Raw genomic sequence first — 12,369 nt, 5'->3', positions numbered from 1 at the left:
AGTGTAAATTTTGAATACTGCTCTGAAATGTATTTTTCAGTGTATTTCTTAAGTGTTTTTAAAGTCAGATGACATGAGGTATTTTCTCATATGCACTACTAAAAAATAAAAATTCCTAGAAAATATCAGGCATGCTGCCCCCAAATTCTTTGTGACTTGCTTGTTCACACCCTTGAAAAACGAGGTCTGCTCTAATGAAATGTCTTCCATTTCACAAACAGCTTCTTGGTCATCAAGTTGTTGAGTGTCCTATGAGATATGGTTTGACCTCCCTGTGTTAGGCTCTCTTGACTTCTCTGAATTCTTCACACAGCATTGAATACGCTTGTTTTCACTTGCCAAGAGAGCAACATTTAAACTTGGACACACTGCACAAGAGAAAAAACATGTGTCCTGTCAATTTTTCGGCAAAATATACTGCAAGTACTGCTTCAGTTTTGCTTCACATTCTTTGTGTGGTTTACTTTAATTTTAGGCATAAGCATGTAGATCCTGCACAAGCTTTAAAAAAACAGGCATGGAAGGCATGAGTGGATGCTTCAGCACATGTTGCTGTATCAGTAGCAGATTTTGAGCACAGGATGGTAATGGAAGAAAACCCCCTGTTAAATTTGCCAGCCAATGTGTTTTTGTAGTTAACTCTGCCTGGAAAGGATTTAGTTTTCCAACTCAGACTACAATGTGCTCTTGAGAGGGCTTTTGGATGAAAAAATACCCAATCAAATATATATCTATGTGAGGACTTTCTTCACGCTTTTGATCCCATGTCTGTATTCCTGTAACTGTCACTGATACACTTTGATCTTTAAGTCGTGTTAGGACTGCCAGCCCACTTTTTTAGTTTCTGCATTTCCATATTTTCTTCAGATTGATTAAAGCTACTTTAAGGATACTTTTAGTATGTGTCAATTGTTGTCAAGCACTGTGGGAAAGCTACATACCTTATCACTTTTCCGATAGTATGAAGGACAATCAAAGACCAAACTCTATGGATAGATACTAAGAACCTACAAGAGCAAAACAATTTATCAAGAAATATCTCACATACAGCATTGGGAAGTTTATACATCAGGCCTCGATACACTAGTCACTGGCTTGACCTTCAGTCTGCAACCCTTTGATTTGTGTCATCCCTCCTCTCTCAACTGTATTTCATGTCTCTCTTCATCTATCCAGTCTCAGAAAGGCAGTGACAAAAAAAGACAAATCTCACTGCTGCATGACGAGCATATATAGCCACTAACACCTATACCAAAGCAACACATCCAGATTGGGAATGTCTGGAAACACAGATCAGATCTGATTACTTTGAAGACCAAAAAGTTGGAAAAACCTGATTAAAAAAGCAAATCTGTTTTTTCTGTGAAAAGACGAAGAAACCTTAATTTAACCTTTGACCTAAAGTCTAAATCCTCTAACAACACCTACAGAAGCAGGGATCGCCCTAGATTTCCTCACTCTCTCAATGTTCCTCAGAAGAGGCAGACGTGCAGGGAACACACACATACGCATAACCTATTGTGTCTCAGACCAACTTGCATTGTTAATACGGAGCACAAGAGACGTTTCCTTTCAAGACACTGAAGCAAGCCTAAGCCTCAAAACTGCGATCCAAGGAAAACTCCACCCTAATGCCACCCAACGTTACCCAAAGCTCCAACTGTGATCTGTCTGACTCACCTCTCTGCTATTACTAATGCTTTTATACGTAGGTATTTAAATACTGCATAAAACTCAAATGACCTGCTGAGATGGCAGAGAGGCAGACAGCTCTGAGAGGCTTTTTAATAGCCTCTTCGCCTGCTGGCAGAGACGCAATAAAGAGCGGCTCTGCTGTAATGAGCTCTATGAGAAAAGTGTTGTCTGGATAATTAGAGATGTGCTTTGTGGGGAATAACAATGATTTTTTAGAATTTGTGAGAAGTTGACATTTCCTGATAGATGGCTGTAAGTGTTTTTGGACCGCAGGAACTTTTTCATAGTTCTAGAAACTGTTGGAACCCTCCCTCTTTTTAGGAACTATGAACTATTTCAGTTCCTAGAATAGTGTTTAGAGGAACGCTGCCTCGGAGTAGGTACCATGGCGGTGCAAATGCAGACAGAGAAAGAGTCCCCATGGTATGTAGTTCTCAGGGAACACCATAGTGGATATTTGCGCTTCAAAAATTCCCCAGAACTATTTGGTCCAAAAACACCTAGTGTAAACGAAGTTAGGTTAAATTTGACTCCTTTGTGCATCTGTTATCAGGAAATGTGAGAAAATAACTATGACAACACTGGTAAATTAATAACCCTCTCTTGTGTAAAAAGCAGTCTTAACAGTGTATAAGATGTTGCTTTTGGGGTGCTTGTGGCCTATAGTGGTCAGTCAGCAGATCCAGGGATCCACCTGGTAACTGTTGCATCAAAAGCCTGCTGCCTTACTTTACAGCCATCAGTGCCACAAGCAAAGCCAGAAAAACCTAGTCCGTAATAAAAAGTGTGATCTAATTTGGTTAAAAACTTTACAACTCACTCATTGTTCTTGTGATTACAGCCATAAAAGCTCAGAGAGATAAAATCCTGACATGCTTAGTTAAAAACAGGCCTAACAGCGTGCTTAAACACTAAATACAACATTGTGTGTTTCACTTTTGCATTGTGAAAGATTCTTTGCCAACAATACATACCAGAATTATTTTCCCTCAGTTGTGGAAAACCTCTGGACCAAGTTACCCTATGATCCTACCAAATGTAAGCACTTCAATCCTCTTCAGGAGTCAAAGAGCCCTTTCATGAGGATTGGAAAAGTCTGGTCAGCTAGACTTGAATCAAAGCCATCCACAATACACAGCAATAATGAATTATAAACACATGGCTGTCGTGTCTAATGCAACACAGCAATGAGTTGCATTCATTGAAGTCAACGTGTCCAAACTTTTCTGTTTTTCTCCACTTTGAAATTCAAAAAGAAACTCTCACTTCAGTCCCTTTTTAAGACAGAAAGCACTGACCTAATAAAGCTCGACAAACAACCTCAGTGATGCTGGGCCTTTAGCTGAAGACTGAGGAAAGTTACTGAGCTTTTCAAAGGCAGCTTCAGAGCTGTGTCACACCAAATATTGGTGCCAATTATTCTCACTCTTCACCAAACATCTACATTTGCCCCACTGTCAACTGGGAGGGATCATTCAAAAAAGTACTATACATTTATAACCTCTCCTCTAAAAACTTCTCAACAAAAAATGATTTCAACAAAGTATAATCTATGTTTAAAAGTATTGTGTCCAGAAGTATTGTGTACATTCACTCTTCAGAGAGAGGTATCCCTGAGGTCCCCAAATGCTGTCACATTCCAGATATAGTCCTGCCAAAATGACCAAGTCTCTTTACTTCAAGGAAATCCAACCTCTTTTGGTCACTTCAACAGATGTTTGTGTTCTCCACTCATGCTCATGTGATTTCAGGTCACTCAAAAGCCACTTCTTTCTCTGCAGGGTTTGCCAAACCTGGCCAGTGGTCAACACTATGGTTTCCCCTCGCAGCCACAGAGGAAAACACAGCAGCACAGCGGAGTCTTGTTTTCTCTGATACCAGAGTGCCAACACAATTGCAGCAAAGGGAGTTAGACTGCAGAGGAAATTAAGAAAAGAAACTTAATCATCAGTCATCACCGGATCCAAATTTTACTCCAGCGAAAAGCTGCATTTTCTTTCTATTTGCCACTAGGGGGCTGGACTCTGCAGCAAGCTGTTAACCCTTTATGATCCAGAGTTTTTATGGAAAACGTGACTAAGTTGCCTTTGACCTGTGAAATCAATCTCTTGGTTCTCCCCAACTCCTGAGTAATTGATCGGAAACTTTAGCAACTCAATGCTCCTTTATGCTTCCTGTGCTATTTTTTTGTGGGAAAACGTGTGAAGAGGAACTATCAGAGGTTAATGAGAGCATTGAGACTGAATCAAAACAGTTAAATGGAGAATGCTCTTTGAGAGTTTTTTGGATCTTTAAGGACAAGTGTTAAGCCTTTTAATAAATCTCTGTGCCACAGTGAGCTGCACAATACATGAAATTGAAACCTGTAGTATAAGATCCCCTCTGATTAATGTACCCCCTGATCTACATAAGCTCTACAGAGCATGACACATTTATACTCAAATGTTGATCAAAGACAAATCAAAATCAGCAAAAAGAATTTAAGAAACTAAGCATCTGATTTATTGTAAAGCTGCAGTAACAGTAATCAATGAGTCCTACAGATCTCAGGTATTCAGGAAGCTTCTCGCACAAGGGGGAAGATTTCAAATTTAGGCTGTTTCACTTGTCTCACTTTTGATCCCGAGAATTCTGGTAGCTGGTATACGAACCATGTCAGGCAGAGAAATAAAAAACAAAGGAAGTCAACACAAGAGGTATTTTAATTTCCTCTCCTTACATTTTTTTTTATCAGGGCTTCACCCAGATCACCTGCATCAAACAGGAATTTCCAGGGAAACAACCAAAATGTTAGGCTTTATCTCTTCATCTTTTTCTCAGGCAGTCACTTAAATCATGCACCATATGCATCACCCAAACACAGATGCCACCGCTCCAAAACTGGCAAAAACCAAATAAGTAATGAGCACGTTTATGACAGTACTAAAGTTTTTGTTTAGAGAATAACAAACTGACTGAGCCAACTAAAGCAGCAATTGTATTGCCCTCAGATTATTTCAGATCAGTGTCCTCTGCTTAAATAACTTTTTGGGAAAGTTTAATTTTTGCTCTTTCCACTAGGAGTCACCAAAGTCTGACAATTTTTTAATTTACATAGAGTCTCTTTGAGAGACTTTGCATGAGTCACCACAATATTTATGTGCAAGCCTGTAACCACCATTAAGTAGCAGCCTCTAATGAGGACTCAGTCTTTCAGTAGTGAGCAGTTTATGTCACACAGAGACCAAAAAATGTCAGCATGTACATTGTATATAAGAGTTAATCTTGTGCAGTGGTATTACTCACTAACCGTGTCAGTTTGCATTTACAGAGCAAGACAGATGCTGAAATGTGTCCACAACAGCACAGACTGCAGCTGGACCCCACACACTCCTTTATAGCAGAGACCACACACACACACACACACACACACACACACACACACACACACACACACACACACACACACAAACATACATAAACATAAACACCCTCACAGCAGCTTTTCCATCAGTCTCAATGGCTGACACAAGGGTTGTCAATGAATGTTAAACCCAAACTTCACCAGACAGAGCCTTTCATATAAGAGGAAGACGAAGTCACAGAAACAAAAGGCAAACTTCATAAAGCAGCATCAGCACAAATGGTTTGTTTTTCAAAATTTCTAACTGGTTTCAGAAAAGCTCTAAATACAGAGTTTTTAAAAAACAACTTTAGATGACATCAATCAAAAACCACAAAACAGAGAAGCTTGGTTTACAGAAAAAAGAAAATGACTCCAAAATAATAGCAGGGATATTTTACCAGCCTGAGAAATGATACCAACAAACTGCTGACTACAAAAAGAAGCAGCTATAATCATAATTCAGAGGACAGCAGAACTACTGAAGGGCTTTTTTACTTCATCATCAGCGAGCTCTCTTTGGGACTGGTGTGTCCTGGCATTTTTTAAGGCAAGATGTGTTGATATCAAAATCTAAAACTTTTACTTTTGTTATTCTGCTTCATGACCCTGATGAAGGCCACAAGCCAAAATGTGTCTGTCTAATTTGTTAATAAAGTTGATCTTCATACTAAAAGTGTTGCTGGAGCATTTTGACCTCTTCAAGCTGTTCACTCTTTATGCACCTTGATAGTTGTGCCAGAAAATCCCACTCTGCTTCTTCACTGTTTTCTCGTTCAACATCCCATCTATCAACTACATGTCCAGCAGCAGCAAACAGCACACAGACAGCTATTAAAGATAAAGGTGCATGTAGCAGCTATAGAGACAGATATTTCTTCAATTAAAGAGGAAGTGGAGACCTCTACGGATCGAATGGAAAATTAAACATTTCACCTTAAAGAGGAAGTTTATTAGAAACACAACGCTACTTTTCTAGACCTTTAAGTGAATAATGATGAAGCTCTGAATGTTCCTATAAATACAAGTTGGCAAACATATTCACAACACTATTCCAAAAGGTAATGTCATGATTGGTGTGTATGGGAAATATTACAACTTTAATTTCTTCTGGATTGATAAAGTCCTATCTTTATTGTATCAGTTTTGTATTTATAGGTCGTTCACACTGCCCCCAAGTGGCCAGAAATATGTTTAAATGAAATCCAGATTTGTTTAATCCAAAAGAAATGAATGAAAATGAATGCTAATGTTCCCTAAAGGTGCTAAACAAACTAAAACACTAAGAGTTACATGTTGAAACAAGTTCTCCATGAACAGCATGCACATTTAGTTAAGAATATTTACAAAAGTAAGTGATGTGCTAAAACCAGAAGTCCTCATAGTGATACTTGTGTAGTGCCTGTACATTAGTAATGACTTCCTGAACTACAGTGTAGCCCTCATCACAACACAAGACACTTAATTTGATCCCTCACACTTGAACGAGCTGTGTATTATTTCACTTTTGTTGTAATTGTGATGTGAATTATACATTATTTTGCATATCAAGCCTACACTGTACTGAATAAATGATTGCAGCCAATTCTATTTTAAGAAACTATAATGTTATCATTTACATGTAGTAAGAAACCCTAAATGCATACCCCATGTTATATCATCATGGTCATATTGTCAAATTGGCTTGACTTTAGCAGCTTCCCCTACACTGAATTTGAGTTAATATACTGTCAACAAAGGTTGCTTGTAGCAAATCTAGTATTTTCTTGTGATCAGTGAAATAAGTGAAGTCATGAGGGATGTGAGTTTTCTCTACTGTAATGTAGCCTCTGAGTGTGAGACAGGTCCACACTGCCACTCACTGGCATCAGAGGAAATATGATCTGCATATACAGTATGTATGGTTATGTTTAACATTAACATATCTAAATCCATCTGATGGCTGTGTTGACCTGCAGACCCAACCCATCCTACAGCTGGGGGGATGTGTTGTGACATGTGTGGTGCACTTAAGAAGAGGATTAATGATATAGTTAAAAGAGGGAAGGGGGGCAGGGGGTGGTGGTGGTGGTGGGGGGCGTGCAGATCTTCACAGCTGGTGTGTGTTAGTCTGTCTGACACCCAGCAGATGTGTGTTCAAGGATCATTGCCGATCTGTGCCTGCAGGCTGCACAAGTTCAAGTTTAAAACATGACACTCATGCTTCATTGGTTTGGATGGAAGAGTAGAACTTGGCTAAATAGGCTGTTTCAAAGACTATCTATTGTTAACAGATGCATAAGATCAGTCAGTGAGATGAGTTCATTTATAAAATGTGTTTTTCTGCTTATACATCTTTAAGACAAGTGATGGTCTTGAGATCATGAAACAATCATTTGACACCTCAGAACGGGCATACAAATGTAATATATGTTAAATGATTTAATGCCATCATCAAATCTGGTGTTCTCACTAAACAGTGCCTAACTGAGTGAATGGTTACTTTTGATTTTAAAATGTTTCTTTACAATATGATCACAAGTAAAATGTTAACTATTCTGTTTTTTTTAAAAGGTGTTCCTGAGTCTTTCCAGAAATTCTTCCAACCTCTCCATCTGTGCTGCATCATGGAAAAAAAAGGACAAAAAGCTGGAGAGCGGGGAGCAGCCATAAAACATGCTGACGCTGATTTATACTGTATATCTAAAAAAAATCCTCTTTGTGCAGCTCTGCCAAAATCAGTTTAGATACGAGCTCCCAATGGAAGCCGAAGCATTGTCGTAATACTGGTAGTAAATTATATGAAAGTACTTCAAACACATAAAACTAAATCTGGAGCGCACACAATTTTTCTCTCACATTTGAAAAAACGTCTCCACCTCTGTATCATAGCAACAGGATACATGTAAACAAACATGTAAACTATTTGGAAGCAGTAGCTCCAAGACCGACTTCCAAAGTAATGCCATTATGTGGAGACTTGAAAGAATAAAACAATTTAACTTGCGCATAAAATCCCAAGTTCACACAACAAAACACAGCAGTGAAAACTCAGCTGAATTCCTCTGTCCCTTTGCAGAGGAAGATTAATGGCTCACACCTGGTCCTCTAAACCCTGCAGCCAACGACCACCACCACCACCACCCACCCACCCACCCACCCTTTCCAATGGACCAAACCCCCCTCTGGTTCTCCTGGTCCATCTGGCTAGTAGTGTGGAAAACAGTTTCTTCACACTTTTCCACTGCTGTACTGGTTTCAGAGAGGGTGTGGTTTTTGGGCTTCTGCGGCAGTGGAAACATCTACCCATCAAACTGCTCTTCTTTAGCGCTCACATGTGGGTGTGGACATTTTGAACATGATCACCAACCTTTAGAGTTAGATAAATGGGCCAATGATCTTTCTAAATTACTGATCAAGTGCAAAAAAATAAGATATTGCAAAATGATGAATGACATTTCTTACTACTTCACAAAAGGTACAACATATTTAGTGGCTTTGGATAGAAGTTGCCTAATGTGATGCATTCAATGCTCAAAAACTGAACTGGAATCACAGCTTGACACCTTTGACCTAGCGACTGAGAGGCAATAATCACTTTACACCTATGCAGTAAATTAAACTTAGCAGTTGACCAAGTATGTCAAACAGCAGGTTTGCATTTTAAGACTTTAGAAGAGAAAAACAGCACACACACCCCTCTGCACATACATGTGTCGTACACAACATTGCTGAGGTCGCCTCCTTCACCCTAACTGCGGCTCACCTCTTGCCCTTGCAGCACTCTCACCACTTAAGTATAGGCTACAGGCATGCTGCTAAACCCACACTGTTTGATATTTACGAGCTATAAGCCAAAAACTCTGTGCAAGCTTATGATTATGACACTCACCAAAAGCGCACATGTTATGACTAGAAACTATGCTATGGTCAATGCACTATTTATAATCCACAGACAGTGCACCCAAGGTCAATCCACAGCAAATTTAAGAAAGCATGCATATGTAGAAACCAAACAGAAGCTGCGAGATAAATCACTTTGACAGGGGAGATGTGAAACTTACCCTGAGCTGAAGTAGTTGTACTCCACTGAATTTGTTTTTGAAGAAAAAAAGTTAAGTCAGTTATGTGAAATGGCTGCACGCTGAACTTCTGGTCATTATCCACCTGGTAAATGCCCCTCGCTGGCTTTTCCAGCACCTCCCAAAGGAAGGCCGCTGAGCAGAGATAAGGTCACTGATAGGAGATGGGCAGAGAGAGGGGTCCTGAGTGAAGAGAGGAAATGGCTAAGACAGAAAGGAGAGACAGACACCCTCACAGTCTTGAACCAGAGGAGCTGTGGTGCCGAGTTCAAGGCTGGGATGGGACAAACTTCCAAACTCCTGGAGTTCTGCCACCTCTCTGTTTCCTCCTCCCACTTTCTCTGAAGAAAAGAAAAAAAAAAGAAAAAGAGGAAGGAGAGGGTGAGCCGGGGGAAGAAGTAAATGAAAACCAGACACATGGCCCTGTTTGGTCTGGACGTGAGCAGTGGGGAGGATGATGTCACAAATCTGAAGCGGGATTTTTCGTCGTACCTTTTCCTACATTTTGCTGTTTCTCCTTCTACCTCTGTATGACCATTTTCTTACATTTAAATCATTTTACATATTCCTCAGAGTTGTTTATAGCAACCAAGCAAAGTGTGTTTAAGGACTACCAGTTTACTATCTCTGTTACAATTTAGGGAGATTAAAGGCAATGCAGTTTTAGTGACTATAATGAATTTGTAAGGTGATATAATCTTTTTGATGGTTCATTAATGACAGAATATGAATGAGATGTACAAGCCACTGTGTCAACATGAAAAACATGACAAACTGTCTACAGGCCATGTTTGTACCACAGATGTTATAATAGAAGTAACAATGAAGACAAAAATATAACTATTGGTTTGTGAACCTGTCTTAGAAATCCCCCAGTTTGGCATTTCAGCGGTAGCCACCTTGCTGATTTTAGACCTTAAGAGACCATATATTGGAATCACTACATCTCTGTCATGGTTAATGGGTTGTCATGGCATCAACTTATAAATACAATAGCCATGGTTTAGCCAGCTCTGCATCGTAAACCTGTTTGCGTTCTAACCTCGATCAATCTTTCAAAAGCGTCTCCAATATTGATCCTAGTTTGAGCACGTTTCTGCTCGTGGAGCTTATTAGAAACATGCAGAGGCTTTTTAGGTCGGGTACAATCACTTCTATCTGAACTAGTTCTCTTGTTTGACCTGATAACTGCTCTCGTATCTGGCAAACCGAGGGGCGTCCAAAACAGCCGTGTGGGGGTGCCTTAAAACCACCTACCTTCTCTGGTCCAAACAAATCCAGAGCATTCAGGACCAGAATCTAAAGTTAGAAGGAGGACATACTGGCTGCTGCATTGTTGTCAGAGAAGCCAGCACTTCAACATAGCATGTTTCCTTAATGTCTGATCATACAGTAAGGTCATTTTGACTGCTGAATTTATGTTGATAACTTAAACATTTAGTGCACTCCAGGATCATTAATGTACATCAATGTGAATTCAAATTACTAGTATAGAATTTATGAATAATATTGAATTCATTATAACATTTTAAGTGCACATTTCAATACTCAGTTTGAGCAGGAAAGGACCCAGCTGCACTTTTCTGTTGAAATTTGAAAGATGACAAAAAGTCAGGGCCAAAAAAAGGAAAGGTCGCTGCAGCTTTTTCTGTAAGGGAGCTAAAACAGACTTATTCCCCAGAGGTCAGAATGTTGTGAAATATACCCCCTTACATTTCTGTGAGGAAAAGCAGAAAGCCTATCTCAAATTAATGTTTATCAGGCAATGTCATCAAAGTGATCTCCCTGAATTATCTCTGCATGTTTACAGTATTATTTAAATCGTCCAAATCAAAGAAAAAGAGCTCAACATATGGAAGTATTTAAAAAACCCTATCCCACTGCATACATGTTCTGTTGTCTGCAGGTCATTACTCACACCACCAATATTTCCTGCAAAGCGCTGCACTGTTTTGTTGGTGCTTAGCAACCACTCCTGTAATCCTCATCGAGTTACAAGCTGTCGTATGTTCTCAGAGAAAATAAAGATCTGATAAGCAGACAGGCTGTCCCCAAAATTTGTGAATGATTTAATAGTGTCTGCATTTCTCCCTTTGTTATTAATGATGCATACTTACTCCTGATTGAGTTCAGTCATGTTGTTAATCAAGATCGAAGACTGAAGCAGCAAGAGAGCGTTGATCCAAACATGCTTGCATCATTTTGGAAACATGTCTTACATATATTCCCCTGTGAGGGAACACTAACCCTGCACAGACCTTCCAAAAATGAAAACTTTTAACAGCCTCAGTGGGACAAAGGTTAATTATATTGTTGGGTGATGTTAATGTCACACTCGCAGCTTTTACCTATTGCAAACGATGTCAAGGCGAGGAGAGCTGACATCTGAGCAAACATGGTTCTTTGATACATGCCACCCTGGTGACTTCATGTGGGTGGATGAAAGTGCAGATTGTTTCCTGTCATGGTTGTCAAAGCTGCCTGACTCTTGTTTTTCTCTTTTTTTAACTGCTGGCTTTCATAACACAGACACCGGACAAACAAATAGAAGTTTTCTTCGGTCTCCGGGTGATGTTTTGGGTGTGGCTGTGCTGTCACAAGCTTTCTACAGCATATTAAAATATAGAAAAACATAGAAAATGGTTCATTCACTCCTGTAAAAAATGATAAACACTCACTCTCTGTTTGTTTTATCCTCAAATAAAAGCATTTAACTCCCCTTAACAGAAGCAGAGTGTTAAACCTGCTCTCTGGAAGTTTCTCTGCTCGCCTGTGAAGACATCATTATTAGGAACAAACTGTTCACTGGCCTGTTTGAGGAAAATGCGTTGATTCCACCACCAGCACGTATTTCCATTTAACATGAGCAAATAAAATGTGGGTGGAGATGGATTGGCCTTACCTCACTCCAAGCCTGCCTGATGAGGAAAGTATTAATGGTCATAGTAACGGTAGATCCTCAACAGAAGGAGGTGCAAATAGGGGAGGAAAACAGAAACTAGTTGTAATTTATTTTAGCTTTTTATAGCTGCCTCCCTGGAACCATAACTCCATACAAGCACCCGTCAGAATCTGAATTAAAGTCTAAAGGAGCTTTAAAGCAGCATCACACAGCCAAAAGTACTTTTTTAAACTTGACTGGGACCTGCTCATTGATTTTTATATTATTTTTATTTATAGTATTTCATTTCTGTTGTAAATTTTTAAACATATGAACTGACATATTTCTCA

At 39.5% G+C, this 12,369-nt stretch overlaps 1 protein-coding gene across 2 annotated transcripts in view; it reads right to left on the bottom strand.

The window, feature by feature from the left end:
• LOC109983488 (collagen alpha-3(VI) chain) overlaps positions 1–9,366 on the bottom strand; it is a 117,110-nt gene extending 107,744 nt beyond the window's left edge. Inside the window, exon 1 of one of the 2 annotated variants that reach the window (XM_065961890.1) lies at positions 9,121–9,366. The gene's annotated coding sequence lies outside the window, so the exon portion shown is untranslated. The remainder of the gene's footprint in view (positions 1–9,120) is intronic. The other variant, XM_065961891.1, reaches the window with a different exon arrangement.
• Between the last annotated feature and the right edge of the window lie 3,003 nt (positions 9,367–12,369).

Source organism: Labrus bergylta, chromosome 13 (assembly GCF_963930695.1).
Source record: "Labrus bergylta chromosome 13, fLabBer1.1, whole genome shotgun sequence".
Lineage (NCBI taxonomy): Eukaryota > Metazoa > Chordata > Actinopteri > Labriformes > Labridae > Labrus > Labrus bergylta.
The sequence above is the reverse complement of the archived record's forward strand: the minus strand, read 5'-3'. Positions and strand labels throughout refer to the sequence as shown.